The sequence below is a fragment of the Siniperca chuatsi genome, linkage group LG7, assembly GCF_020085105.1.
Source record: "Siniperca chuatsi isolate FFG_IHB_CAS linkage group LG7, ASM2008510v1, whole genome shotgun sequence".
Lineage (NCBI taxonomy): Eukaryota > Metazoa > Chordata > Actinopteri > Centrarchiformes > Sinipercidae > Siniperca > Siniperca chuatsi.
The window spans coordinates 10,385,760-10,405,200 of record NC_058048.1 but is presented as its reverse complement, the minus strand read 5'-3'; the positions used below and the strand labels follow the sequence as shown (position 1 = coordinate 10,405,200).

Below are 19,441 nucleotides of genomic sequence, written 5' to 3'. Positions count from 1 at the left end.
GTAAATGAGTCACTCATTTTCACACTATGACAGCAACTTTGTTGAACTTCTTAAGACTTACTCTGTTTTACAGGCACAATTACAGCTCAGAGTCTGCTGAGTGGAAGAGAACTGACAACAAAGGAACAGAGATATATCCATACTTGAAAGCTTAAAAGCTAAAAACAGAATAGAGAGCAAACAGGGATATTTTTTGCTCAGAATTTATAAAGTAATTCACATGGACATAAATGCATCTTCTTCTTTGATCTCAGGCTCCAAAACACTTTAGGCAATAAAAGACATTTAGACAGGCAGAGATGCCTATATTGCCTTCACAATTTAAGTCCAAAAGCCCTTCTGCTGATCGTCATCGAACATGGATGAACAAGTCAAGGTCTGATTGCTTAGCTGCTTAGCATGATTGCTTAATGGGACATAAGGCAGAAACTCAAGAGTAAGACAACGCTGTGTTTGGCATGTTTTCAATAATGTATCAGTGCACTAAGTTGAAGGCCAGATGGTTTCTTCTTGCACGGTCTCTGTTTCAACTGTGCCTACTGAATTTAAAAAAGGTGCTGAATGATACAGCAGCGTGGCTGGATTAGTCAGTTGAATTAAAAAAGGTCATAAAGCTTAGTCAGTGTAACTATGACTTTAGGAGGGATATTTGATGAACTGTCCCCATGTTGGCACATTGCTGACATTAGCAAAAAAGCCCTAAAGCACTTTGTCTTCACAGCACATTCCCAATACACATTAGTAATGACCCTTATAATGTCCAAGTTTATTCTGTCACACACAAATAAAATGAAAATATACTTCCATAGGGGAATTTACTTTGTTGTGCTGGAAAACACTGTTTGATAATGTACATGCTATGTTTTTCTCTGTAGCTATACATCTCCAGAAGCCCCATGTATTCACCTTGCTAGTAACTCTCCATCTATGCAGGATTAGCAGCTATTGCTAACACCCATCATAATACCTTTGAAACATTACATTTTCAGGATGTCTGTAATTTCATTCTCATTCAGGAGAAACACTTTGATTTTTGGTTGAAAATCTATTCAGCCCAACTGTCATACATACCAGTGCAGGTGGTTGCTCACCTTGATCACTGGTCAAGTTCACCTGTGAGCAAGCAGAGAGCAAATCCTTGTTTCTACACAGATGGGAATGGACAGATGGCGATTTTAACAGGGCAGCTGATGTCCTTGGGCACTGGAGAATTTAAGTCTTGTGGATGAAAAGTAGGTAACTGCCCAACATTTTACATTAGGTGAGTGACTAATCCTATTACTTCTAGCTCCAGTTTCAACCCACAAGTGTGCAGTATTGTCAGTGTTTTGTAAGAACTAGCTTTGAAATATGACAAAAGAATAAAGATTGTATGCATTATTTTGATAAGAAATACAGTAATAAATAATCAAATTGGTACTGGTTTATTTTTAACATCTATTGCCACCATTACAGTAAAATTATCTTGCCATAAAATGTGGTAAATTACAGTCCCAGAAGATGAAACTTAATGACGTTTGTGATTTTGTTGCCAAACATGGCACGATACCTGTTAACATGCTAACTCTAGGCCTGTAGGCATGCTAATATTAGCAGAAAAATGTTAATGCTCTAAGCACCTAGCTGACGTTGAATGAAAGAACAGCTTAAACTGATAAAAGCTGAGTAGAGCTGAGCCTGACAAGCTGAGTCTGACAACGTGAATCTGAGATGTCCTAAAATTGCCACCAAATAGACAATAAACTTTTCTGATTTAGGTAAGAACATTGTCTTTCCTCCTGCGACCCTCCGGCCAGACTTTACATTTTTTGCCCCAATAGTTGTTTGGTTCAAAGAATCGAGATTTCTGTCCATTTTTCAAATGTTTTTTTCTGGTGTGCAATAAGCATTACAACCTCATTACAGCAACTACTGTGGCCATAGACATTTAGTACTGTTTCTGTATTTTACTAGCAGACATTCCCATTCAGAACAGTTTACAATAAGGCAGTCGGTAGATATAAGGTGTCTTGATTCAGGACTCTTTTACATCATATATTGCTGCTGACTGAGTCACAGTAGGACACACATAGGGATGTCGCTCAGGCCACTCTGCTGCCTGAGGTCTGAAGAAAAAGTGCTATTGGAATATCTGTAAACAATTTCTTTATAATTTACATTGGATGCTCATTCCTAGACACATTCAATAGTCCCCCCATGGTTTAAGAATAAGATTGATTTGACTTCAACATCAAGCTTTGACTTTGGCTGCTCGATCTGAAAGTGCCATGAGGTCAAGTATGCTAAACCCCAGGAGCATACCTCTTCATTTTGCCACCTCTTATCTCTCTTCTCTCATGAGGTGATTACCTTCATCATTTTCATTTTTTAGGGAGTGAACTTTCCCCCTGCACCTCTTACCAAGAGGTTTCTCAACCTCTAAATGACCATAGGACAGCCAAATCAAATCCCTTTGCCATTACTGGAGCAGTAAAATGAAACATGACTGAGAAAAACGGTGACTGCAGTGCTCTGTTTTGGCTGTTAAACATTTTCTTTCTTCATTCCAAAGCTGCAATTGACATGTAAAGATGAGTACTTAATCTTTATAAATCAATAAACCAAGTCAACAAAACAGTGCAGTAGAAATTATTTTTTACTCGTAATTTGCTGACATTGTTATTAGTATTATTACTGACTCTGTATTGATTTCCTCCAGATATCCTTACTAGCCCCTCCCCTAGCAATGCTAGCCTTCTACAAGACACTCACCATCCCACTATTGTATGTGTGGACGCAGAGCCACAATAAAGCAGCATTGATTTTTTTTTTTACCCCCATGATTTCAAAGGACAAAGGAAGGGGAGTCCATTGCCCTAAAGAATCTGCCTTAATGGAAATGCAGAGAGATGCCTTGTCTGCTGGCAGGTGTCACTCACAGGGACCTATTGTGTTTGTATTTCCAGGGATACACTGCGACACACACTGTTTTATGAAAAAGTCAAACTTTGTTGTAATTAGTTTGTGATAGGAGGTGGGCTAACAAGCTAAGGGACACATTTTGTTTATGCGCTCCTCTGGCTAATTTCTCAGCTGGAGTGTTGTTTACTTGCATACGATTACAGAAGACATTAGTGTGCCCATTAGCCAATGTCATTAGGGACACACTTTATATAACATTTAAGGTTTATAACCTGTCTGTTAGTGATATCAAATTACATATAAATCAGAAACACAAGTTATTTTGTATTCTTTGATTTTGTCTTGCTCATCATTAATTTCTGTTGAGATATGGGACACCAAAGCAGCTTTGAAGAAAAATACTGTAACATGATTCAGTGAAATTCACAAAAAATTGTATTATCATATATTAATTATGACTCCTGTTTAAAAACAACAAAAAACCTACCTGCTCACATTGGGCAGCAAGAGCAAACTCCCATCATGTCACAAGACTGCAGTGAAGTGAACAATGAATCACAGCAGTTAATTGCTGCTCTCTATTACCCAATGTGTCCAACCAAAAAATGGATCCCGCAGGTGTAGTTATTGTAATTAGTCTGCTCAAAGCAACCAGAGGAAAAAGCCAGTGATCTTGCCAGTGGGGGGTAAAAGTGAATGAGGGGAGAAGAGAGAGGAGCTGACTTCGTGTGGAAAAAGGGATAAGCTCAGACAAAGAAAAAGTGCCACCATTTAAAGAAGTCCTCCCTCAACAACAACCCAAGGACAACCACGTCAGTGAAACTGACCCAGAGGTGTTATGGTTCATTGAATATATTCTCATCCCTCTGTCAACACAGTACTACCAATATCATAAGGATGATTCTCGGTAGCTGTGGCTGCACTGTAGGAGCATTGTGCAAGGGGGCAGGGGAGGAGCACCCTGTGACCTTTGAAGTGCAAAAAGGTGGTCTCAATTAGCAGCATATCAGAGGGAGCAGGCTTGTCATACAGTCCCAGTGGTCGAGCACTTTAATTACATCTAAGGAAGATAAATATTTGTCTTTTTGACTGTTAGGAGCTTGGCTGGGAAGCCTTGGCTGCACTTTATTATCAGAGCACCTCATATTCACTTACAAAGATTCAGACATAGTGAATTGCTGTTGGTAGTTCTGAGCAAGATGCAAGCTAATTTCTAAATATCTTGTTTTTGCACATCTTGCTAATCCAGTGTGTGTCGACTATGGGTCGATAAGATAAATCTGAGGGTTCACAAAATGATTAAAGGTATAAGAAATAAAAAAAAGTTACGCAAAATTATGATAATTGTTTTCCGACTTTTCTCAAAATGTTGCTTTTTTCTTGCAAAATACTGGATACTTTCACCTCCTCAGATGCCTAAATATCCTTCAAACTATCTTACTAAAAAGATCTTGGTTAAGGACTGACAGCTCATCCACACATAAAACCATAACCTGTGATCACGGGTCACAAGTAGATCATTAAAGCTATAATATGTTAAATAGACCTCTATTATTTCACATTATTTACATGGAAAATATGTTCTTCAAGCTTTCTTGAAGCAATCCTTTGACATTTTGGGAAATAAGCTTATTTGCTTTCTTGCAGGGAGTTAGATGAAAAGATCAACACCACCATCATATCTGTCCCGTAAATAGTAAGCTACAACCAGTAGCTGGTTAGCTTAGTTTAGCACAAAGGCTGGAAACAGGGGGAAACAGCGAGCTTGGCTATGTCCGAAGGTAACAAAATCCACCTATTAGCACCTCTAAAGATCACTCACTAGCACACGTTATCATTTAGTTAGTCTGTCCAAGAAACTATATATAATATCCAATATATAAAGTAGAATATACTGCAGATTTACACAGCCATCTTTTTATTTATGTGTCAGGCAACAGTTTTTTAATTTGATAACTCAGTTTAGAAACATAGCAGCATAGTAAAACATGTCATACTGCAACAGCAGTTTGGGCCTTGAAGCACTGCAACATCATCAGTAAACAGAAGGTTTCATCGAGAGCTGGGTGTGCACGTCTTCATGCCAGGATGAAACCACATTTAGTGGGTATGCTGTTGCCTCTAGAGCCCATTGTATTTCCCAGCAGTGCTCACACTTACTAGCACCTGATTTAAGAGGGTCACCTTGGCCTGGATGCTGTCACCTTTCTGCTGGCCTGCCTGTCTCTCTTTCTACTGAAGCAGCAGTCCTTAGAGTATGAGTGATTATTTGAGAGTGTGTGTGCGTAGCATTTATCATCACACATACTCATACAACCTCTTTCAAAGCCTCACACGAGCTACCGCTGCTACATCTCCATCGATAGAAAATTACCTCAGTCCAGTGGAGAATTTATCTCCGGGTTTGCCTTCACAAGAGAATCATTTGCAAATTCAATTGAGTGAAACAAAAGGTTAATAGGTGTGTGGGAGGCAGAGAACATAAATAGTTTGCAAAGGAACTTGGAGGAAATGGATTCTCATTGAGAAAGGGTTAACTAAATATTCTCTTAGGACTTAATGCATGTCTCTGCAGCGCTAATCTGTATCAATACATCAGATAGCTAGATGGCAGGGAGTCATTGTGGGAATACTTTTAAGACAGATAGAGAGAGAGAGTGGCAGAAACAGAGGCAACACACAATGAAATTCTACTACGTTAATAATTAAACACACCATGACCTACACAAAAACAACAAAGAAAACTATAGTATGCAGTAAAATGTACAATATCATTATATATAGAATTATATATATTAAATCAGTATAGAAATGGCTTTAACAAAATACACAAACAGTACATGTTCATAGAGAAAGCATATACAGAATTTTGTAGATTTTTATCGTCTAGTTTCTGTATTGGGTTTTACTATACTCGCTGCAAAACGGGTAGCTGCCACATGCTTACAAGGAGCCAATGGGACAATGAGCCCATATAAGATTATTATTATATGTTTAAAGTCAAACTGAAATTTAAGTTCTCCACACTTTTTGTCAATTGTCAATTTCCATTTGTTGATACAAGATGTTTTTTTCCCACATAGTGCTGGCTATGTACTGTAGAGATTTATGTATGTTGATGTAAGTTGTGATTTAAGACATCTGTCCCTTTGCGACATTAAACATTTGCTCATGCTATTAAGTTTTGTATTTCACCCATTAAGTTGAAGCCAGGAACTGTAGTGATAGTATGAACTATTTTTATTGCCCGCCTACACCGATACAGGACCAATTAAATTACAGTACCAACCTGACACTGTCACGCCCCCTGGAGAACACAAGTATAGGGGGAACAATCATGACAGAACAATAAATAAAAATAATAATTCATTATTTGGTAATTAAACTTTTGACCAAATAAGTACACGTCAAAACAAACACCAGGATATATACAGTATGCTGAATTATTTGATTTATTTTTTTTTATTTCAATTCCACTTTAATATAATAATTAATGTTGGTGGTTTAACGGCTTCATCTTTGTTATAACATTTGATAATTGTATTCTCTGGTAATGCAAAAATCAATAGATATTTCTGAATTCAAATGAAAAAAGGTTATATTATGATTGACCACTGCAGTATGTCTTCATATGAAGCAACCTGTGTTATGTCGTATACAATGTGCACAAGTGAATGGTCTTATTTACTTGAAATGGCGCACTTCCATTCATACAATATATACAGTATTGAGGAGTAGATAAAGCCATGCCACATTGCAGCAGAGGCCTGGTGGGATGAAGCATCACCTGCTGCCAGAACGGAAGACTTCCAGTGTGTTGATGCATGTTCTGTGCAGTCCACTCATTCAGCATTTCAACACAGTCTTGTTTAAAAATACTTGACATTTTCGGGGGAGTAAAGCAAATTCACAAACATAAACAGAGCCTGTGTCTTTCCACTGGGAAGGGGTAATCCCTGGACATCTGTTTGTTAGGCGTCCTGAGAGATGGGCCTGTGGAGAAGAAAGTGTGGCTGTTTATTTTGGTCAGTGCCTTGCTTGAGACGATGACGAGCAATGTCCTGCACAGAACAGTAAGAGCTGGTTGGGCCAATGGCAGCAAAAGCAATTACAGAGAGCAAGGAGACCCTGTAGGCATGGCAACTCTCATGATACTATTTCATAAAGCTGAAGTCTTGCCTTGTAGATATATGAATCCAGGAAGGGGACTGTTTCAGAGACATGTGAGGGAAACTGAGTATGACTTTGTCTCTGTCTTTATCATGCACACAAAAGAAACACAGACACAGAGGAAGAGGCTGAGAAAAGACAGGTGAGAGAGCTGTGCTTTTAGTACACGCCACAGTGTTCTTTCACACGTTGTGACACTGGGCCCCGTTTACATGGCAGGTTATGTGACAGAAACCAAAACTTAAAGTCCAGACCGGAGGGCAGGAAATCTTCTGTTTACACTTAAGTCATGGTTCCGCTTGGTGTAATCGCTGATGTTTAGTCCTGATTATATGTTACATTGTATCACATGGACCGTTCAGTCTGAGTGAGCCTGGTGAGTTTCAGTACTTCTTCAATTGCAGGAAAGAACTATAAACAACACAAAGCCTTGCTTGATGCGGTTTGAGAGTAATGGAATTAAATGCATTTAGAAAACATGATAATAGTAATATACTTATACAGTTATTATATGAAAAATAATGAGGTGACAGAGGCTTTTACATTGGTGATCACTTGGTTGGATATGTTTGTAGGGAAAACGCATTTGGAATACAATAATGTATTTTATATTAAAAATAATAACATTCTGTCAGCAGAAGACTGAAGTTTTATTAGTCAGATTGCAAGTAACAAAATAGTTAACACCAGTTATTTTCAGTGGGTGACATTAGTAATTATGTTTTTAATCAGATAATCAGTGAAATGTAGCAAATCACATTTTTATATTAATCTTTGCAACCTTGACATTAACCCTGTCTACATTCTTCAACGGTCTTTTAACAGTGATTTACCGTTCCATCATACTGCCAGTCATTTACTTGATGTTGCCAGCCAAGTTACACATTTACCATGGAGCCTTGCCAACTGTTTGAGGCTATGTGGTTGTATACACAACATCTCACATTAATTAAGAGGAGCTGTAAGAACAACTTGAATAAATTAATTAAGGTGAAACATAACGTTAGTTTTTTTCCTGTCTTGTTGTGAACATTACCTCTCATTGTAAAAACATTTCTGTTTTTCTTTCAATCCCAATGAAGACCAACTTGTGTGTTGTCATATAATCAAGTCAAATAATATTTAGATGTCTTATGACACATGACATCAGAAATTATTACTGGCAATTTGGGCAGCATGACATACCACAAATAGTGGTCAAAGGATTACAAAAATGCTCCAAATTAACCCCTAGACAGAACAACAGGTATACAGTATATTACACCTTCTGACATAAATATCAAGTACTACTCCATAATTAAGCATCAAATCAGTGAATTTCAGTATTATGTCTTAGTGAATATTTTCTATACGTGTTCTCTTTCCAGGAGTTAATCTGAGTGAAACAAAATGGTATCCTTTTTAAAAATGATGGATTATACCACTCCAGGTATAATCTCACCTCTAGTTTGTTTGTTATTTGAAGAAGATTTAATTTATGCATTTTGTTTTTGATTGAGGAAAACCATAGTTGGTACAAAAGTTAAATCGACTAAAAATGTATTCATGAGTTTAGATAACCTGTGGCCCCGAAAAACCATGAGGTGAGATGGGATCCACAGAGTATCCCATTCCCATATGGTACTGACATTCACAACTACTGTGTAGAAGATGATGATGCAAAAATGTTCTTTACCATGCGATACCATTAATTTGTAGCCATTTCAGTTCAAAGCAGTTGCAATAGCTATACTTTTATTCTTAGACTGATTCTATTATTACCTTTCAGTGAAACTTCTTGTCATCTGAAACTTGATTTCAACCTCACACACACACACACACACACACACACACACACACACACACACACACACACACACACACACACACACACACACACACACACAGCCACACATTACTGTCCTGTTACCACATAATATCATTTGAATCTAATGTGTCTGAAAGTGTGTACGTGGGGTGGTCATGCATAATTCAACTCATGTCTAAGAAAGGGGGCTTAAGGTGAGAATAGAAGTTTGCACCAAGTCGTGAGGCAGCAGATGAGATTGCTGATGCTGGCAGGATATCATGGGTCCTGTTGGGTGAGCGAGCTCCAGCATAAATAAATGCAAATGTTGGCTAAGTGCCCAAAGAAGGAGCTAGCATCACACAGCTGGGCCAGCTTTGACTACCTGCCCAGGTACAGAGAGTATTCTGCACCAGGAAATCATCATTGTGAGTCATGCTGACTCGTGGATTAGGAAATTTGCTTAGTACCAACACAAAAACCACCACAGTATTACTCTACTTTTCAACATTTCCGTCTTCCTTATTTATTCTTTCCACCTTTGTTTCTTTGAGGCAATTGTGTTTACATCCAGACACTTCTGCAGTGAGGGCTGTAATTGAGCCAGTTACCTTATGGCGCCAAATAAGTGAAACCTCAAGCAGGGCAGCACACTCAAGATTAATGTAAACGTCATAATAAGAGTTGAAACTCACGTTGGGCTGGTGGGCACATAGATCTCACACTGTTACGCTACCTGCCCCTCTCTGATAGGATTCCCGCCCCTTTAGATTTAGTGAGAGGCATCAGCGGGGATAATAGAAGATCAGTGGTTTCCTCCTACAGATAGTCTCCTTTTAGCTCTGCCATAAGCCAGTCACAGACCACAATCCCACTACTGTGCTACCCTTTTGCACTACTAATTTAGGGTAAATGGGGACTCTCGCCTTTTAGCACCCACACAAGTAAGAACATGATAGCATTACTCACAGGTTAAATGTACTTGTAAACTACCACCATTATAGATCATCATTTATTAAATGGCACTTTATAGGCCTTGCAACCTGGTCTCAGTAATCAGCAAGAGCTGTTTTGGTCTTCAAGAGAACAGAGCAGAAAAGTGTATTTCACATGACTGACCCTCAGTTTAATACCTGACAGAAGCCAAAAATAACCATCTGATTTCCAAAAAGATGATCTGATGTGCCTCAATACAAAGTGACAGCAGAGACTTACCTTATCTCAGTATTGTGACCTTCCAACTTTTTTCCGACTGATTACTTCTCACAAACCTCCCTGTTATTCACTCTTTGTCAGTCTCATGGGTATCAGAGTGCATGGACAAGGAGCTGCTAAGAGCCATTTGCAGGAAAAGTCCTTCCTTCATTGGATCCCTGCCTCTCTCCATCCATCCCACAGCCAGCCTCTGAGGGATGACTGAAGGGGTGTTGGAGACAAGGTGTCCAGGATTTTCAGAATCTTGTCAGGACTGGGGATTGGGGGGCGCAGAGTCTACACTTGTCAACAGAGGTGCCAGCCATCATCAGCTTGCAGGAAATACAATTTGAGAGGCACATGGCCTAATATTGGGTGGTTTTCCCATAGTGGGTGCTGTTTGGGGAGAATGTTCAGACGGTTACTAATGACCCTTGTCTGCCACAAGCTCTGCCTAGGGGAACTGAAGAATGGTTTGGTCAGATTGTCCATCAGGAAAAAATGGAGGAAGATGAGAAAAGAATGGAAGTGAATAGAAGTGTGGAGTTGCCCTGCCCTGCAGCAATGAGTATCTTGCATTTTCACACTGTGAAGAAAAAAAATCTGGTAACTGACAACCTGTCTTTTTCTGACTGTCTGACTATGAATTATTAATGGGCACACTAGTTCCCTTGAGCCTTGGCACAGGCATATTCTGCTATTTTAAAGGTCCATCTTTTTTTCTCAGTCTTACGTAGTCAAGCGGTAGTGGTGACAGAAATCTGTAGAATTTCACAACACAAGATATATTTTTAGTAAGAACAGACAATATCCTTGGATTTTGATCCTCTCTGACTTACTGTGTTCTGTGGTTGTGTGTGTGTGTGTGTTTGTGTGTGTCCGGCCCATTAGACGGGCACTTACAGGACCAGTGGTTTCTATTAGGCCCACGGATCAGCTCTCTCTGTTTTCACTGTTGATTTGCTGGGAGTGACTAGCATGCAGTTGTCACTCATTACGCCGAAGTCCGTCCACTAGAGCGTGTCTGGCTGGCTCCAGAACATTGGCTTCTCATTTTCTCCAACTGGAGAATGAGAGGGAAAAGACAGGGAAAGGAGAGGGGGTGGGGGGTGGGGGGTGGAGTGTATTGTGAACTCGACTGCAGATGTGACCAAATCCCTCCAAACACAATGACAATGTGTCTAATGTTTAGCTGAAGCTGTAAGAACAAAACCAGGATCTACATGAGAGAGCTGGAGCTCTGGAGTGAATTAAATGGCAACAATGAGAGGAGGTGACAGAGCTATCATGAGAAAGAAAGAACAATGGAGCATTAGGCATATATCTGATTTAATCAGTAGCGACATGGAAGTAATCCCTGTGTTACGTCTAAGAAACAGAAATGCAGATGGCAAAAGCAGCACAACCAAGTCATCAGTCATGGTCATCATTCGCAGACCCTGCCCTCCCCAGGCAATAATAATGTAGAGTAATGCTCTGACTCAGCATCCAGGCCTAATGCAAAGGGCAAATGGCATATTATAATAGTAAATGACCTTACTCAGTTGATCAGGCTATGAATTAATGATTTTACAAGGGGATTATTGGGAGGCATTTTTACGGCGGATTATTTCTTATAGTGCAATGCTATCCTGAGGAACCATTGCATCATGTAAGGGTGAAGGCTGTCTCAAAATAACCCAATATAACAGCTTTTATTATCATTTGGAAAATATTGCTAATAATATATAGCTTTCCCCATCCTTTTGCAATGAGAAATTAGATGTTTGCTGCATCCTCTTAACTACATTTCACACACACTACTACAAGTATCTCCTCTTCAGAAGTTGATTTACCTGCTCTACCTGTTGCACTAATAAGCAGTGCCTTGCTTTTCAATAACAATATGTATATGTCTCTGCCAGTAATGTTAGCTAATGTTACTGGTTCTAAGAAGGAACAGATTTATGGACCACCGAAAATTAAACAGTTGGGACAAATCACAAAAACATGCAAAAAAAAAAGGTGAGCTAACTTTGATGTTACAAGGGCGGTGGGTGTGGCTAATGATTATGCTGCTTTCAGTGAGCTATCTCATGTTCATAAGCTAGTAGTAGGAATGAGTTTACAATTAATGTAGGCTGTCATCTAACCATCTAAATCTTCCTCTGTAAAGGAATTTTAGTGTGGGTAAAATTTTCACAGACAAAAATCAGACGCTAGACTAAACCTAACTGTTATATAGTAATAGTTAACTGACTAAAATGTGACTAAAACTATTATACATTTTCATTTAAAGACTTAGACTAAATCAAAATCAGGTTCCAAAATTAGCACTGCTGGCAATGGCATCAGTCAAAGATAATATCTATATATGTTGCCATTAATAGCTCCCAGAAGTAAAGTCAATGTCAATGTGAAATAAATGCTATATGACCTGCTATCTTAAAATATATAGTTTGAAGCAGACTCCATAGGGTGTATGTATTTTTGTGTTTCTCTATGTATTTATATACGTAGTTTCAGCTGTAGATTTTGATCAACAGTTATTGACAGTGTTTTCTTGAACAAGTCTTTTATGCAATGATTAAAATGATCAACCTGCAAATGGATTGATTTATCTGTGTAGGTGCACTGTCCTCTCTCTGCAGCATCATCATTTTCTCCACTTGCATCAGTCATGCTTATGTCCCATAATGCAATCAAAAGCTTAATGGCAAACACGGCCCAGAGGCACAATGCTGATGCAGGACATTTTTCTTGCTGGCATAAGTGGACACGTAAATAAGTGAGTTATGGTAATCAGGGAGTAGAGATAGTAGTGGCTCAGGGTATGTGTGTGCGTGTGCGTGTGCGTGCTTGTGTGTTTATCTGTCTACAATGTCAGCCCAATATTGATCACATTCACAGTTGCAAGACCATGTTGGGCAACCTGTCTGCTAGTTTGACAGGTGTCCTCGTCGGCCTAATTCTTTTGCACTGCTTTGTTTCTCCTCCCTCTCTTTTCCTCACCGGGGCGCAGTACCCCAGAGGGCTGTTCATGTGACAGGTGTCCCAGTCGATACGGAAAGCATAAAGACAAAGGTGAAGTAGAAAGACACCTGCTTCTGTGGCTCCCTCTTTAATATGTCGCCAGTGACCTGTACGCAAAGTCACGTTCACACTTAACAAACGCTTTAGCACATAAACAAACACACAGACGCATAGGCAAACAAACACCAAGGTGTCCTCATGTGACTGGATTGAGGTCAGGTGTGATGCGCCGCTGTGTGTGAAGAATCTTTGGAGTAGCTAGATGAGCAGCTGTGTGGCACACTGAAGGAGGAGAGGTAATCACTATTCAGAACGCAAAGGCTCTTTATTATAGGGATACACTGAAATGATGCAAGGCAGTCTTGCGTGAAATTGAAGAACTGACATACTGTGTTTTCATCTCCTTTTTTATTTGTCAGCTTTGCGCACTTCAATAATAAGTTGAGTTAGTCACTCACTCAAGTCGAGTGACGCTGTGTTATTGTTTTCCTTTTTCTCGCATGCTCAACTTTTTCCTTATTATCATCAAGCAACATACTTTCTTGACACCTGAAAAACTTGTGTGTCTGCGTCTGGAAAGTTGAATCGCTGTGATTGAGGGAGAGAGACCTTCCTTTGACATGCTATAAAAATATGTCCAGGAGAATGGGTGATAAAGGGGTTTTGGGAAGGGACTGTCAGCAAAAATGAATATCAGCAGGAGAGGACACAACACATGCAACGGTTCAGTGGTTCACCACGTCCTGGCAGTTATTCACAACGACAACTTTTCAAACACTGCTTTGTGTGACTTTATCTCTGAAATAATGCATTCACACAAACCAACGGCATCTACCCGGGTTATGAAGAGTGAATTCCAGGCTTGTGTCAAAAATGTTATTCTGGTTGCCATGTAAATTTGGTTATTCATCATGGTATGTGTCTCAGATCATACAATTAGTGGTAACACAGATAAAGAATATTTTGGGCATGACCTCTAAACCCTCACACACATACCCTCTAAATTCTTACATTTTTTAGGATATCTTAATTTGTAAAGATTCCCTGAGTCTTGGATACTCCTAAAAGTACTTTCTTTTCTCCCCTAGGATTATCCATTTTCACCCCAAATGTAAATGTTATGTAGCTGCTATTACATTAATTTTATTGCCCACCCTGAACCATTTTAAGACTTGGTCTTATGGTCTGTCGGTCACTTGCGGTTATTCTGCATGTTACAGCGAAACGTTTTCCTGTTCTAAATTACTGGGTGCAATGTTTTGCCCCACTAATTGAAGTGGGTATCAAGTTCAATGACTTGATGCTTGAGGTTCAAATACTTTGCTCACATAACTTTTTGAAAAGTTTCCTGCGTCCTGTCTGTAACTGGCCTTTCATGCAGTCACTGGAGTAGTTTTGGCAGAGATGAACATGGAGGTGTTATCGATTTGACAGACTCCAGCCTAGAGTATTTGTTTGAAGTCTCTCCATCCTACTGAGCTATAGTGTTGTCTCCCCGCCCGGTACTGTAAGGGGGGATTTACTGACAAAATAAATTCTTCATTTGGAGTAAAAGAACACCTGTCTTTTCTGCCTGGAAAGTTTGGTGTTCTACTAAATATTTTATTGAAAATGATCGACTTCCCCAGTTCAATATTCACATTTCCCTTGTTAAAGAGTATTTCTGAGTGAGTTTATAGTGGGAAGCATGTCACGTTATATATGTAGTTTCGGCCATGGTTCCATTTAGCCATTGCTTATGATCATATTTTTCTTGAAAGGTGAATTATAGAGATACAATTAAGTTAAGTAAAGTTATGCCAGACACAGCCTGTAAGGCATGGGCCATGATCACAGCTTGTAGTTTTAAAATAAAGTCTTTTTCGCATTGCTTTGTCCTGCCAAACCTGCTGTAGCTGTGACACATAAAGTTTGGTAATGCAAGAATAGACAATTTTAACAGTAATTTCAGGAAAATTGACCATTGTTTTCTCATAATAAAAATAAATTATAATTATCTAAAAAAAATAATAGATAATTTAGATAATTGGATTAAACTGGACCTATAGTGATGTAGATTGTCTTTACAAGCTGGAGAGTAAAATTGTATTATAACTGATTAAATGTATTGCCAAAATTAAGAAAGTAAGAAAAACATTTTTTTTCTCATCTTGTCTTTTTTCCTGTTCAGCAGTACACTAAACAGATATTTCTTATTTTGCTTCATCTTCCTTTCTCTTCCTTTCTCTGTATGTCAAACTCTCCTTCCTGTTGCTACACTGCACTCTCTACAATGCATTTGACCAGCTTTCACTAAACATTTTCTTTCCCCTAGCTAAGCCCATTCTTCTGTATCCTGCCCTAAATTCTACCTTCCATTAAAACACAGATCCCCAAGGTTATGTATATATATATATATAACCATTTTTATGACTAGTACACAATGGGACATTTTGTTTTCAGACAGAGAAACTGTAGTGACTTCTGTAGTGATACAGAAGAGAGAGTGCATTGAATTACTTCAATATTATATTTTTATTATATTATTAGCCTATATGTCGGGTGTAATTTCCTTCCAAAACTATCAATATGAGCACTTTCTAACCAGGCACCCTTATCAACAGGATGACTTTTCGTCCTGTTTCCACCAGTGTTAGTGAATTAAAACTAGCAGAAGCACAATTCTAAGCTACACACATGTAGCAGGCATTGCTTAGATTTCACATACTAGTGGACATACACTGCTGATTGGCCAGAGTGACACAATCAGCAAGTCAAATATCAAATATCAACAATGTTTGATAATGATGGGGACAGTGTGGGACCCAACTTGCATCAACAGGATGGTGATGAGACCCTGCTGTCTTTATTACAAGATGGCAGCTGGATAGGCAGCTATTATTTCTGGCTGCCATGCTTTGTTTGGGTCCAAGCATGGAGATGGGGAATGTTAGTTGAATCAAAATTCTACTGTCTATTGTTTTTATTTTGTTTTTCTGGTTGAAGAGTCTTTAGTATATAATCATCAGTCCAAAATGCTTAATCTTGAATATAAAAATGATAATTTCACAAGAGGCACAAAGTAGGAATTACAATGTATTTGAAAACTGTTTTATAACCAATCAGCTTGGTGCACAGAAGCAGAGTAGTGAAGTTGAGCATTGCACCTTTCAACTTATCATTATACTCACCACTACTTATGAATTAATGAAATCTGTAAGTAATTTGCTTCTTTAACAGCCATTTAAAGGGAGGCAGTAATCACTTATAACACAGTAATGATAACACTTTCACATATTATGTAAAACTGAAACTCTGGCCTTGAGATTTCAAGCCTCTGATGCTGTTTCATTACAACTTGTGTGTTTTTGTGTCTGTGTGTTTTATAGTAAGCATGCTAGCTCTGTGGTTGTCATGGTGTTATAGATTTTTAGTTTAAATGAAACCTCCTAAATTTGCAATTTTAAGATGATTCATTCAATATTTCTGGCAATAATTTTTTAAGAAGCAGCACTGAAAGCAATGTAAATGAAAAACAGCTTTTCATGTTCTCAAGGCCATCGTTCCTAAGGTACCCCTGAAAGAAACATCCAAGACATTTTAGAGAGAGAAACAGAGGAACCAACAAAGAAAGCAACAGCAAGGGAAAGAGCTAAGTCTTGCCACAGCCGGGGTGGGAGGGTAAATAGGCAGAGACTGGGGTAACATTGCATGTCGGTATAGTGGGAGGTGGAAACTGGGTGTATGGAATATGAAAAGCCCTAACACTGTTATCGTTGACTGTCTGCGTGTGCAAGATGCGATGTGACAGCTGAGCAGTGCTGTGAGGGCAGAGATGAATTCACAAATGGTAGCCCCAGGGACTAGTGGGTTGGGAGGGAAGGAGGTGGGAAGGGGTGAGTGGGTGACGGTGCATGCTAGGGAGGGAGCAGAGGGTTGGGGGGTTATCAAGGGCTAGCGAGGGTAAACTATCTGCAGTGCAGCCAGGATTCTCCCTCAAACTCCCTGCCCTTTGTTGTGATGTTCAAATAAAACCATTCATTCATTCACCATTCATTAGTTAATTTTCTCTGATGAGATAAACAAGCTGAGGGAAACACTTTGTAGATATGTTGAGAGTTGTGTGAAGCCATCATAGCAGCAGGTAACATTTGAGGTCAACAACAAGGTCATAACCTGTGGATCCTTCAAGCTTAAAGCAATAGTTCCACATTTTGGGAATTATACTTATTCACTTTCTTGCTGAGAGATGACAAGATTGATACCACTCTGATGTCTGTATGGAAACAGAGGGAAACATCTAGCCTGGCTTTGTCCAAAGGTAACAAAATCCGTCTACCAGCACATCTAAAGCTCACAAACTAACATGTTATATTTCGTTTTTGTTTAATCTGCAGTGATTTCCTGGACTCTCCGCTGGTTCCCTGGCAACCTCACAGTGACAACAAGACTCCAGGAAGTCATTGCTCCCAGCCAAGAAACACTCCCGAACATAACCCCCCATAACACCACAAGTTGACGTGATATAGATGTGCTCATTAATGAATTTTAGAGGTGCTGTTAGGTGGATTTTTGGACAGAGCCAGACTAGCTGTTTCCTCTTATTGCCAGTCTTTATGCTAACTGGCTGCTGGGTGTAGCCTCATATTTAGCAGACAAATATAAGCGTGGTATTGATCTTCCCATCAAACTCTCGGCAAGAATGCGAATAAGTGCATTTCCCGAAATGTTGAACTATTCCTTTAAAGGAGCAGTGCTTAGGATTTAGTGGCATCTAGGGGTGAAATTGCAGATTGCAACCACTTGTATACTGCTTGCCTCACCCTCCCGTTCCAAGTGTGTAGGAGAAACTAGAAGACTAGAGCCAGTGGTTGGTTTGTCCGTTCTGGGCTACTGTAGAAACACACATTCCAACTGCCAGTACTTTACTGCAATACAGCCAAATTTATTTGCAATCCTGTAAAACAGGCATTTAGAAATTTATGACATTGTGATGCACTAGTGGAGAATCATTACGGCTCCTAATGTGTCATCCTGATGATTCAGAAAGGCTTGCAATATATCCACAGGGAATCCCTCCAAACACATGTGTAGCTCCTTCCATGTGCTATTCAAACAACAATACATTGTACATTATACTGTACAAAGTCAATATTTCAGAGTTCCTAGACTTTCATAGCTGTGAATTGAAAGTGTTTCTCATTTTCTTTTTGCTCTGCCACATTCACCCACCCATTTCTCTAACCCTCCATCTGATGCTGCCCTACATAAGGGTCTGTCCTTTCCTTCCTCCAGGACAAATTCACCAGATGCAAGGTGAGTGTGGATGCTAATTCCTGTTGTGCTTCAGCTTCCAGTCGTGCCTGAACAATACAACTCTCTGGGCCTGTTAAAAACACTGGGCTAATACCAGATTGCAGAAAACATTAGGTATCAATCTATCAACCTATCAGTGCTCTATACCTCCTTCCACCTCAGCCACACACACTCATACACATGCTTCATACCCTACCAGAACAACCAAGTCCTCCCTTAATCACAAATGCCACCAAGAGTGAGTCTGACAGCACTGAGAGAGAGGTAATGTGTGCGTGTGTGTCTCTGCAGTGTTGGTGAGGGGGGGGTTCTGTTGAGCGAGAAAGAGAAAATCCAAAAAATCATTTTGCATTTTAACTAGCTGCACCATCTCCAAGTCAGCCGAGCCCCATTAATTAAATGGACATGCCCCATTGAAGCCCAAATGAAATCTCACTCTTATTCGCTGTAGAAGATGTCTGTAAGAATTATCTTTTCCCTGCCCCACGGTAAAACCACGTAATCTAGGCTACAGACTTTATCATAATTGGTTGAGGATGATTTATGCCAGGTAGAGTGAAATGATGAGAGGGAAACCTACTCCACCACTTCACTCAAGCCCTCCTCTGCCTCTCTCTGTTCCCCCATACACACTCAAACTCACACACTGACTCTCACACACAGTCAGCTTATGAGGATGTCATTTACTACTGTATACACTTACAGCTGCTAACAAAGTAAGAGAGTTCTCAATTATCTTGACTGACATTTTCATCTCACTGGGAGATTCATCGTCACTGTTTTGGCATGTTTGTGTAATTTCAGAGGGCTTAATTTGCACTTGATTTGTCAAGTTGGCACTGAACTCTGAAGCCAATTTTGAAGTGTAAATGTGATGATTACACTTACAAAGACCAATTGCTATACTCTGTGAAAGAATACACTACTATTGGCTTTTATTTATGTACAGTATGTCTACCTTCTACATGTTTATTTTAAGGTCTTTAAAGTCACTGAAAGTCCAAATGCAACCTCTGGTATGGAGCCATGCTGTGACCAACACAAATTTCTGTGAGTTGATGTATAGGGTTGACGTCACATTCA

At 39.4% G+C, this 19,441-nt stretch overlaps 1 long non-coding RNA gene across 1 annotated transcript in view; it reads right to left on the bottom strand.

The window, feature by feature from the left end:
• Positions 1 to 6,452: 6,452 nt before the first annotated feature.
• LOC122879198 overlaps positions 6,453 to 19,441 on the bottom strand; it is a 25,195-nt gene continuing 12,206 nt past the window's right edge. Inside the window, exons 2-3 of the long non-coding RNA XR_006378650.1 lie at positions 10,955 to 11,114; positions 6,453 to 6,894 (exon numbers count right to left, since the gene is read on the bottom strand). This is a non-coding gene — a long non-coding RNA (uncharacterized LOC122879198). The remainder of the gene's footprint in view (positions 6,895 to 10,954; positions 11,115 to 19,441) is intronic.